Here is a 12,283-nt window from a genome sequence, read left to right as displayed (position 1 = left end):
GGGAAAGCGAGGCGAGGCGCTGGGCGCGGCGAGGAGCGTTGGAGCGGTTGGGAACGGTTACGGGGAATCCCCCCCGCCCCGCCCGCAGGTAGCGGCGCGGGAGCCCTCGCGCGCGGAGGTGTTGCCCGTCCCCTGCCTCAGCCCGGGCGCCGCGTGGCGCGGAGAGTGCCAAGCCCCGAAGCCCCCCGGCTGCAGCCCCCCCCCCTCCCCCCCCCCCGGTAACGGCGGGGGACGCTGAGGCAGCCCCCGGGGGACACGGACACACAGGCAGATACAGACACACACAGAGACACAGACACACGTGCGCACAGACAAACGTAGAGACAGATGGACACAGATACACAGACAGACAAACACGTGGACAGGCAGACACAGGGGTACACAGAGACGGACACGTGCACACAGGCACAGAGACAGGTATGGAGACACAGCCACACATACACGTGGTCACGCACAGAGACACATACCGGCACATGCAGAGACAGACGTGCACACAGACACACAGACACACAGACACAGATACAGATACACACAGACACCACAGAGAGGCACAGACACATGGACAGACAGACACGCAGACACGTGCTTGCACAGACACACCTGTGCACAGACATGCACAGAGCACACACATACACACACACGTATGCATACACTGACACACCTGTGCACAGACATGCACACAGACACACGCACAGAGCACACACATACACACATGTATGCATACACTGACAGAGAGACACACACGTCCCCATTATCCTGTCCACCTGCCAGTAGGATTTGGGAGGGTCCCTGGTGTAGGAAGTTGGCAGAAGGGAACCTTTGTGGGCAGTGTTAATGGGCATTACATCTCATTTAATACAGTGTTTTGTTGTGGTGGGTGTTTTATTGTGGTTGTTTTTTTTTTCTTGTCCATGGCTTTTTGTAATGTAAGGTCCAGCACTTTTTTTGTGAAGAAGCTCAATACCTAGGGATGTGCATATGGCATCCTCAGAAGTCAGTCTGCTGCTCCCCAGTATTAGCAGGAAGGCACATGCTTGCTTCTGGTGGATTTGGGCTTGGACCCTCCGTAAGTGCAGTACTCATTCATTTTGATGTGATTGGAAAAATTGTAATGGACGTTATAATTGCTTTAAGCTTGCTTCTTATTGAAACAATTGACTTTGAATTAAATACCTGAATAGGGCTTTATGTGTCAAAATACAAGTATTAAAATAGAAATAAGAATTACAAGATTTCCCTTGTTTTGTTGAAAGCTCATCTGATCCATTATCTTTTCATTAATGACTGCTTGAATTCTAGAGATTAACATCTAATCCACATACACGTTTTCAAATAGTGTCCTTTGAGGTATTCCACTTAAGTCACAAATACTCTGAAGCAACTATTGCAATCACTGTAACATGTTTAATGCTGTGTTTGAACCTTTATGCTGAGGATTGATTGCAAGTGGGATAAATCCCATGTGAGAATAGTGGTGATGTGCCTCGCAGGATCCTGTGCCGTTCTCCCCTCTCCAGATACATATTTTTGCCAGAGGTTTTTCAAACTTGTTAAGCTGCCTGTGAAGGGAGTGGGTTTTTTTTCATTCACAGGCTTATGCCACTGCCTCTTCTGTTCTGACATGAGTGTGGCAGTGTGATGAGCTGGGACAAAAAACAAATGAGCTGCTTGGTTTCATCTGGAAGAGTTCCCCGATCTGGTTTGTTGCACGGGTATGCAGACAACTGCTCTGGCACAGTAGCATGCTTAGTGTGGTAATGGGAACAAACTAGGAAAGTAGTTGAAACATTTCACATAAACCATTTTATGCAGTGACAGTCTGCAGTGAAGCATTTGTGAAACTAACCTGAGCTTGTAAATCTAGCAGGGCTCTGCTTGCTTTTTACATATGTACTCAGTTATTTCTCAGCCGTGCAGAAACAAACTGGTCTTGCATAATTATTTTCTCACCCACAGTTCTCCAGTAGGGCCTGTGTCACAGATGGAGAACCTCTGTGCTGGAATTACCCTGCTGAAAAAATTGCATTCTATAAGACGTACACCCGCATATGTGTACAAGAGTGTCTTACTCTGCAGATATTTATTATCAGTATTTTTAATGTGATAGTTTCCCCAGGGAAAGTGCAGCCATTCAAACACAGCCTACGTAGAGGCTTGCAGAATATTGGCACCAGACTGCAGTTATTCTCTGTGGTTCTTACCTTAAACAGTGATATAAGAAAATTTGAAAGGTAATTCTCAAAGGTTTGGAAGTTTGAGGGGACATAAGACTTGATCTGACTGTGTTTCGTGATTGAGTCTTTTTGACTTGATGTTATTAAAGTTGTATGGATACCGAATTCCCTGTACATCAATTTCTTCTTGATTCTAATGAAATCTAGACAACGAATTCTTGCTGTAGAATTATTTGGGATTTAAGTTGTCTTTAAGTAGGTCAATCTTGTCAAATATACCATTCATAATTATTTGAATACTTTCTCATTCTTCAAGAGTAGCTTCTTTATGAACACTTTTCAAGTGTTTCTAAGTTTGAGTGCTTTGATGGAGCACTTAGATTGGCGTGTTTTTCCTATACATGTGTGTGGTTGCAGCTCTTTTTACCAGATGCATGTTTGTTGAGCATAAGGTTTGTTTTCCGCTCAGAGTATCCAATAGCTGCTCAGATTAAGTTTCGATCAGTCTTGCCAACAAGCTTAATCACCGGAATTTTGTTAAAAACTGAGCCCCTGCAAAAAGTAGAATGTAAAGCAAACTAATTTAAAAATATGGATTACACATGGACTTTGTGAGAAAATTTATGTGTAAAAAACACTTGGATTAGTTGCATGTGTCGATGTTAGAAATTGCTATTTTTTGTGATGCAAATATTGTACTAAAAGGCCAAGTCATGTACTCTGAATAGATTAGTTTTTTTAATGCTAGCATTTATTTCATTTATGATGTAAAAATAAATTGAATAAAGTCATATCCTGGACCTAGGCTGTCTTTTTGTAGAGCTGTAGTTTCAGCCCTCTTTGATGTATAGACCCCTAACGTTTTTTTTCAGTGAAGGTTTGGACCTTGTGTGATTAATTTAAAACTCATGACATCAGGTTATTTTCTTTTAGAGAGCCTTACAGGTATCTCAGACACCCTTAGGCACTCCTATGTTAGAAGCTGAGAAAGAGCTTTGCAGAGAAAAGCTTGGTTTTGAGGAAGGAGAGATGTTAAAGAAAGAAGAACACATCTCAGAAGGAATGCCATGCAGTCTAATTTTGCTTCATTTCAGTGGGGGAACCGTGACTACGTAGAGATGCTAAAAGTTTTCATTTTGGGAATTTTTTCAAATATTCTCTCTATACAGAGAGATCCATTCTGTACTTTGATAGCTTTAGGAATATATCCTGCTGCCACATCCCCTCCTCCTGGGCAGCATGGCTTTTCAAAATTTTAAGATTCTCCTGTAGCTACTGTGATAGCAGAAACGCAGTACTCAAAGGCCAGAGTGTTATGTCTTTCATGTTTCCCACCAAAAGCTCTGGAAATACTGTTGCCAAGGACATACTGCAGCAGGAGATAATTAATCTCTAAATAACTGTCTCCTCTCTCAGTTGGCCCTGAAAATCTTAGTAGTAGAGCAAATGCTACTGCGGCAGGACACGCTGTCATTGGTACCCTGTTCTTTCAAATACCATATCCTATTCCAGAACTCCTGAGAAGTGAAGCCCTATTACTTGTGATCACAGAAAAAGTTTGAATAAACTGGTTCTTTTCAGCCACTATTGAATGCAGCAAATGTTTCTGGAAACACTGGAGGTCGAGCTTTACCGATTCCAAATATTCTACCAAAACACAGGTAACATTTTAACCAGTTGCCAAAATACAAACACAGAACTTTCTGGCAGTTTCTCATCATTGACAACTCTGCATGGAAAAGAGTGCCTAGATTTTACTTTTTTTCTTTTTCTAATATGTTTTTCTAATATGCTAGCAGGTAAAAAGAAATCTTACTTTTTCTAGATAGACTCTGTCATTTCTTTTGTCACAAAAGGACAGACACTGTCCATGTACAGAGCAACAACTAGGCAGTAGGATATACAGTGAGAATATTACAAAAATTTTAGTGTTTCCATGACTGATGTGAAGCAAGGTGTACACAGACAAGACTCTCTGAAGACTAGAAGTTCCTACCAGGAAAATAAGTATAATACAGTATAATGTAAAACTGTCTTAATTCCTGACATCATGTTTTCTGAGTGCCCCATTGTGAGCTTTTTTTTAGCTGTCACCCTCATTCTTCTGCAAACAGCACAATCTAGTTAATATTTTCCTCTTGGAATCCACATAACTAACATCTCAGTTTAAGATAAACACTGCCAGACAATGACAAACTAGACAGCAGTTTTCTAGGTTAATATTACTAGGTAGTAATAAATGTATACCTACTTAAAAAGGCAATAGTTCCATGGGTGAGACAATGATTCAGAGAAAAATACACTGCAAATATTAAGGCACGCGTTCTTCAAGCAGGCAGATGGTCATGGTATGATGATTCTTGTTTAAAAGAGTAACATATATTAATTTGCACCTAGTAATCCATTTGTGGTTACTTTATAAAAAAAAACTTGATCAAAAGCTGCTGGAGCAACTGAGATATAAAATCTGTTCCGGTGCAGCAGAGAGGGTGCAATTTCATGTTACCAGTTTACACAGCTCTGATTAACTTCAGCTGGAGTTTGTTGTCTAAGCCTTCTAAAAATAAAATCCAGAGTATTCTGATTACAGTGGAAGTGTTTAAGACAATATTAAAAAGTGGCTTTGATTTCCTAGTTACAAGTGTGTACATCCTGGCTCTATATTTTAGACAAAGTCTATGTAAAGAAATTCAGGAAAAAGCAAATGGAAAGACAGGGGATATAGCAAGCGCATTGTATAATTCTGTCCATACGCTAAGACCATGCAAGGAAAAGCAAAGGAGAATGAAATGTTTTGTGCTTGTTATAAAAAAAAAAGGGAAGACTCTCGTTTTTGTTAATTTTTGGCAAAGTTTATTTTCAGGAGGAATAAATGGAATGATAGTGTGAAATTTTGCATTGGTACAATAATTACATTCATTATCCTGTTTTCCTGTAAATGTGCTCTAAGGATCAAGTTTCTTGGCAGAAAGCACTGGTACTGTAGCCTCAGTTCTCTAGAAGGCTTATATAAGTGAATCAGAGAGAGTGCCAAAGAGCTATTAGTGCTATGGTATATTTTAAAAGTCAGTTTGATGCTTTAATTCCTCAGCATCAGCCAGACAGTTTGGCCTCAAACAACAATCTTCTGGAGTTAGAGATTACAGAGAGATGGACAGCCATTTTCAGAGTTGCAGCAAGTGCATTTGCGTTTGTGCATTGCTACGATGCTGGGAAAATGCGGTGTGTGTTAAATAGATTGTTTTACTTTTCAGAAGATTGTATCTAAAAGTTAGAAGTGATTTATGGTAAATTCTCATCAAGTGAAAAATGCAAAAGTTAGGAAGTAAACTTATTGCCTTGCTGAAAAATTGTGTTTAAATTTCTTTGTTTCATCGAATAGTGCCAGATGTGTTATTTCTAGATGGTGCTTTTTGGTTTGTGCAGCCAAAAATCTATTTTTTGGTTTATGTGTGTATTATACCTGAGGGTGCCATTCTGTCACAAAGTCTTTTCGTATATGATGTTATCATGCTGGTTCTAAGACTACAAAATGCATATTTTGAGAGTGAGGTTGCAGTTTATAACAACTTTAAACTTATTCTTGTGCCTTTCTGTGCACTGTAAAGATATGCCCATTATTTGAGATGAGGAACTGAACCTTGCTCTGAATACAGAAATACTGCACTGTAATAACTGTGGGTCAACTTTTGCACTTCTGTGGCCTGCACAGTCTTACTGATGTCATCTCTGTACTGATGTATTAATTCCTGAGTAGAAAGTTCAAGTGGCATAGTGAAGATAAGCAACATACTGAATCATTGATGTCTTTATGTTCGTGCAACTAACTGAATTTATCATTGTCAGTTCTGTACTGTCAAATTACATTCTTTGCATGATGAGTTCAGACCCAAAACAGAACAAGGATTTATTTAGTAAATGTTGCTTTACAGTTCTGAAGTACAGAAAGAGTGCTCTGAAAGAAGCCTTTTTGTCTGACCTGTTCCTCTGTCAGTGTGACACTCTTCTCCCCAGTTCTCTGTGGCAGTTAGAATCATAGTATCATAAAATGGTTTGGGTTGAAAGGGACCTTAAAGATCATCCAGCTTTCCTGTAGCCCCTTGAGATACTGGAAAGTCGCGCTAAGTTCTCCCCAGAGCCTTCTCTTCTCCAGGCTGAACAACGCCAACTCTCCCAGCCTGTCCTCATAGCAGAGATGCTTCAGCCAGTTCATTACATGTCTCATATATATATGGATAACAGAGAGGCTGATTGCCTCTCCAGTACAAGCATCTTGCTTGGGGCCTAACTGGCTGTAATGTGTTGTATTCTAGGCATTTGGTTAGGTGTATTTGTTTACACAGTGCTATGTATACACACCATTTTGAATGTCAAATATAGAGAGGCAAAATTTGGACGTGACTTTACACAGTTGGTTTCCACTTCCTCATATATACGAGCATAACTCTTTCCAATGTCGTGCTCTTACTTATATTTGCAGAGATGATAGCTCTAGGCCACACATGACCAGTGCAACTCGAATATTTACTGTAGAACCACAAGATAAGTGTTTCTGGTTGAAAACAACTCTAATGGTAAAATCAACTCTTTTGGTTGACAGACTCCTCACAGTCTGATGACTTATGAAAGCATCTCCCTTGGTCTTCTCATGGGACTTCTTGGGGAAAAAAATCAAAACAGCACTTAAAAAAAATGGTTGAACTATGCAGAATTTTAATCAAAGTTGGAAGACCTAATGAAAGTCGCTATACAGCTAGCTAAGCAGCAGCTCTCTCACCAAGAGTCCTCACTTGACATCAGCGTTAGAAAGAGATGAGGTCAGCAAGATGGAAAAGTAGGAAAGAGGACCTTGGGCAGCGTACCTCAGCTCTTTAGTCTGAGCTAAGGCTGTATGGTGGTGCAAATGCGCATGTACTGCACGTGTCTCAGTGCACAGTATGTAAGCATCATTTTTGCTGGAGCTGTGGAATTCCACCTCACAGCTAATGTCCTTTTGGGTAGCCTGCAGTGAAGCCTCAGCATCATAGTTCATGTGGCATGTATTGCCATGAAATAATGAATATCTGGTGGTTTTCTGCACAAGTTACAAAGCTCAAGAGAGTCGTCCTGAAAAGATTGAAGAGGTGCAGACAAATCTGTGCTTCAGACTTTCTTTTAATTTTTTTCCTTTGTGATATTTGTAGTATTATTGTTTGCAGTGCAGCTATGAGGAGGCATTTCACCAGCTATGAGATCAATACCTCAGGACTAGAGATATCTTAGCTTGACATTGGTCCTTTGGTTGAAATTGGCTTTAAGGCTACGCAGGTATATTTTGACATTGGATTAGAAGATGGTGGCACTTATCAGATGGCTAATTGAAGCACAGAAAATACTAAAAGTCTCAGAGGAGCATAAAAGGACCTAAACTATTATGTTCCACGGTATGTGGCCATTCTTTGCCCTCTTAAGCTCTCTTCCTATTTCCAGCATAGCACAAAGTACTATTAATGGTATCTTTAAATAAAAAAGGGAAGTACCCTGTTGGAGAAAACCCATTGAAAATACAAATTACTCTTTGTATGTGAATAGTGGAGGTATTTGAAATGGGAAGAGGCAGGAGGTGCCACACTGCCAGGATAACATACCAGGGAATTGCTGCTGGAACCTGACACGCTCTCAAGGGAAATGAGTTCAGCATTTTCCAGACTAAAGGAGAATGTAAGTTTGAGTGATTTAGAGCTAGTCTTAAAATCCAGACATCCGTGGCTGAGGAATCTGACATCTGCAGTCTTGTCAATGAACCCTGGAGTTATTGAAGGGACAATTTGTTCCCAGGAATCTGCAGAAACGTGTGATGTGGAACAGAAATTCTGTCCTCTCCTCCCTGACACGCTGCTCAGCTGCCTGAATATGTTTGCCCCCCCTTCAGCTGGACATTTTTTCATTTCAGTTAGGGTTGTAAAGGTTCTGGGAATATGTGCAGGCTTTCTACATTGGGAACTCTCTCAGTTGCTTTAGAACTGCTGGAGACCTATACATTGCGATGAGGGTTAGTTTGTGGTCTCTTTTTATTTATTTGTGCAACACTGACCTGGAAGACAGAAGGTGAGAGGGGATTCTGTAATTCATGACATAATTGACATCCCATTTTAAAGAGCTGGTAAATTGATATTGAGGTTATTTTGTATCCTTAATTGACTCTGTTGCTCTTGGAGACTGGCTGGCATGTGTGGTACTTGTGTGTTGCCTAGCTTTTGTGTAGGAGACCTGCAAAAGGACAGACCTGTCAATTTCAAACTATATTTTGCAATATTCTCTGCTGCACCTGGATGGCTGTGGTAACCAACAGTGTCTTGTGGTTTCTGTTAGCCAAACATTTTTGAAACAGTCTATGTGGAATTATTTTGCTGTTAAAACTAAAATGACGCTCTTTCTGCTCTTATATGTTTCAGCATTCCCTCTGTTTTAGTTCAGATGATTCATCTCTGCGTTACTGCTTCTGCATTTCCATTGCTTTAATTTGATCTTTTGGAGGAATTACAGTCTATATGGTATTGGAAAATGCTATTTCTAATAACATACAGGTTTGTCCCTTCCCTTCCCTTCCCTTCCCTTCCCTTCCCTTCCCTTCCCTTCCCTTCCCTTCCCTTCCCTTCCCTTCCCTTCCCTTCCCTTCCCTTCCCTTCCCTTCCCTTCCCTTCCCTTCCCTTCCCTTCCCTTCCCTTCCCTTCCCTTCCCTTCCCTTCCCGTTTGATGAGTATGTCAGATGCTATGACAACTGTTATTGCTACACATTTTTAAGCAGAAGTTTCTATCGCACAGAGGGTGACACAGTTGCTTGTCTTCCCAGTCTGACCTTTTCCCACCAAGGTGTGTCTTCAGTCACCAAGAACATCCGCCCACCCAAGTGTGTGCCAACACAAGGACAGCAGTTGTTTTGTGTACAGTGATTAAAAACTAGGCTCAATCTAATTGCATCTCCACCTGTCATTTGTCTGCAGCTGGTGGGTATGGAGAGGAAGTTGCAAGTGTTGTAGTTAACCATAGTTTAACAGTTTACCACTTGCCACCTAAGATTAAAAATCTTTCTGGAAATGTGTTTTTAGCCAGTGGAAAACAAAATAAAAACCCACTAAGATTGTTGAAGATCTAAACATGCCTTCTATGATACCAAATGGTTAATAAATTTGTGTTCAAAGATGATGTGTGCAATCATATTTTAAAGGAAGCATTTGAAAATGAGGTCGTTTGTCATTACTACTTGCATGGAACTCTCTGTTTGGGATTTTAAAATTCTGAAGTTGAAGAGGGCTGTTACAATCATGTGATAGAACTCTGCATCCAAGTAGTCCACAGAGTCCTTCATTAACCCTGCACTGAATTTATAGCTTCTGGTAGAACTTTACTTAGTCTGCTTGCTTGAAAGGCATGAACCTTTCAAAATCACCTCCTCTCCAATTAAAAAAAATATTAGGAAAGCATTTCCACTGAAAAAGTTTTAAGAAAAGAGGGTAATTAATGTTGTAGCAAAAAACCTAACAAGTTTCCAGACCGGAAGATGTAACTGCAAGAAAGAAGAAAAAGGCAGGATTATTTTAACAGCGATGAGTATTAACCACTGGAAAAATTTGCTGAGGGTTATGGTGGCTTCCTGGTCATCAAGACCAGGTTCCTGTTTGGAAGTTGTGCCACAGACCATGCATATGCTTGGCATATTCCCGCAGGTGTGGTGGTGTGTCCAGAGCCCATGAGAAAGCTTCAACATGGAACTGGCCCTCAGAGGTGGTCTTCAAGCTCTGAGTGGGGCAGCCTGAAGGGTAGTGTTGAGTGGGCATAACCAAATGCTTAATCACTGATAAAGGGCATGCTGATTGTTGTCACTTAATAGTTACAGATTTTAGTGAACTGAAGAAATGCATTAATGTTTTTTAATCTGCTGAAGTTTCTGGGTGGCTGTTGAGCTTCAAGTCTGGGCTTGGACTAAAACCTAGGCAAAACTTTGCATTGTGTCACTAACGGATGTAGTAAAAATAATAAATTCAAGGCATTCTCTCAAGATATAGCAATCATATCCTGTTGCCTGGCAATATCTCCAGCACAGAATACAGAACTGGGAATTTATTTTATGATGCCGTGCTGAAAAATTTGTTTACAATTTTCCACTGTGATTCCCCCAAGAGGAAGAACCCATGGCTCATACAGAGAGAGCAAACGTTAATGAAACCTTCTATTCATCTTGGCAAATTTATGACCAAGTTTCTGTTCCTCTTTCTATACTTCCACAAATATTTACTGAAAGACACCCTTGTGTTTTCTCAAATTCATCCCACTTACTTTCAGTGGGAATTGGTTTGAACTTAATTCTAAGTAACTTATTCTAGCATAACCTAAATTCTAGTTTATTTTTAAGTGCTCTTTTTAAATAATCCTGTCTTCACATGACATGCAAAAATCTTTTTCCTTTTCTTCAAGAAAGACTAGTTTTTTTTCTAAGGTATTTCTAGATGACATTTTATTACCCATACAGTATGCGTGATTTGGTTTAAAGCGAATCTTGTGAACCCACAATGTCCTATGCTTAATAAAAGAATAGGTAGACCCCACGTTCCATAACTGGTTTCAGGAAGTAAGCTGCTGCAATGCATCCCCCCACCCAACAATATTTACTATCACTTGTAGGACTGGGGCATTCCTGTGACTGAATTCAGCCCCCAATGATGAAAAGGACAAATTGAATGTCTTTGTTCTCCTGGAATATACTGATAAGAGGAGGACAAAAACCTTCATAGTATTGTGGGCTAGGGTAAGTTTTTCTTGTGACCCGGGATACACCCAGAGTATGTGTTCAATCTGCAGGTTTTTGGAAACACATTAGTGCTGGAAATAGGCTTCTATGAGCTGACTCTGTGAAGAAGATCATGAAACAAATCATGCAGAGCCATTCTGATGACAGCCACAATTGACTTGTTATGCATTTAGAAAACAAACGTATGCCAACAGTTTCAAACAGTTTTGAGTTTCCTCTTGTATTTTAACATTTGGTCAATCCCTCTCATAACAGTAAACCCCAAATCTCTTTTTCTGTTAAATTCTATTAGAATGAATCCTGCTGGTGGTGGGAGAGGTAATCAAAATTAGGCTGAGCTGATGATGAGATCAACTGAGCAAGTGAGATTTTATACTTGTTTTTCTTTTGTTTACATGGTAACTGTCTCTCTCCTTTTCCCATGCAAATAGATGTCATGTGGCATAGCTGAGATATGCTGCCTTTTATTTGCCAGGAGAAGTTGCTAATAAGTGAATCACTTGAACTCTGAAATATGGAGGCAAGACTTTTCAGTGAAAAAAAATGTTAATATGGTACAGGATGACCTTGATGACCTGTCAAGACTGCTTTGTCACACTGACCCCCTAAAAATAATTAATTCTTTTATTCTTATAGGAAAGATGATGAAATTGTCCAAATAATCAGATTTCGCTGTTTGAGTCAAAGATTTTTTTTTTTTGCACAGTCTCAGTAGCTTTAAACATAACCTCAGGAATAGCTTCTTTTTATAGGATAGCAAAATAATTCAGACATGGAGCTGATCCTGAATCAGTCTGTCAAATACTTTTTGAAGAGAACAGATGTTGAGCCGGTCCTTAAACATACAAAACCAAAAACATTTGTTTTCAGAGTAGCTAATTGCATAATGTGATTTAGCTTGAATGCAGAGAGCTGGAAAGAATAAACAAGTTAATAAGGTGCTATGGGACTTGCCTTTACGGAGCACATGCGAAGACTTGTTAAGGACAGAGGCTTAGACTAAAGTCATAGCTAAAAGCCTTTAGAGGGTGTTTACAACATCCAGATCAAGCATCCAATGCGCAGGGAGCCATTTCCTTCCTCAGTGATTGCACACAGTTGCCAGAGACTGTAATGCAAGCCATTGTTTCTACTTTTTTTTTTTTCTCCATTGTCTTGTCTACCTGGGCCAGAACTACTTCTTCCTTGTCACGATTGCTTTCTGTATGAATTATGATGCTCAAAAGGTGTAATAATCATGGCTGAAAAATGTGTTTGTAAGATCAAGTTTCAACAGGCCAAGACGTGATAAGGGAAAAAACTAAGCAAAACATGCATCTGC

The 12,283-nt window shown here is 40.2% G+C and overlaps 1 long non-coding RNA gene across 2 annotated transcripts; it reads left to right on the top strand.

Annotated features, from left to right (window-relative positions):
- Positions 1 to 6: 6 nt before the first annotated feature.
- LOC128852759 (uncharacterized) lies at positions 7 to 9,313 on the top strand. 2 transcript variants are annotated; one of them, XR_008450813.1, is made up of 4 exons: positions 7 to 88; positions 932 to 1,066; positions 8,609 to 8,740; positions 8,979 to 9,313. It is a non-coding gene; the product is annotated as an uncharacterized LOC128852759 (long non-coding RNA). The 2 variants fall into 2 exon arrangements; XR_008450812.1 differs by lacking the exon at positions 7 to 88 and having other exon boundaries at positions 708 to 1,066.
- Positions 9,314 to 12,283: the final 2,970 nt, after the last annotated feature.

Source organism: Cuculus canorus, chromosome 1, assembly GCF_017976375.1.
Source record: "Cuculus canorus isolate bCucCan1 chromosome 1, bCucCan1.pri, whole genome shotgun sequence".
Lineage (NCBI taxonomy): Eukaryota > Metazoa > Chordata > Aves > Cuculiformes > Cuculidae > Cuculus > Cuculus canorus.
This window is presented reverse-complemented; position numbering and strand designations above follow the sequence as displayed.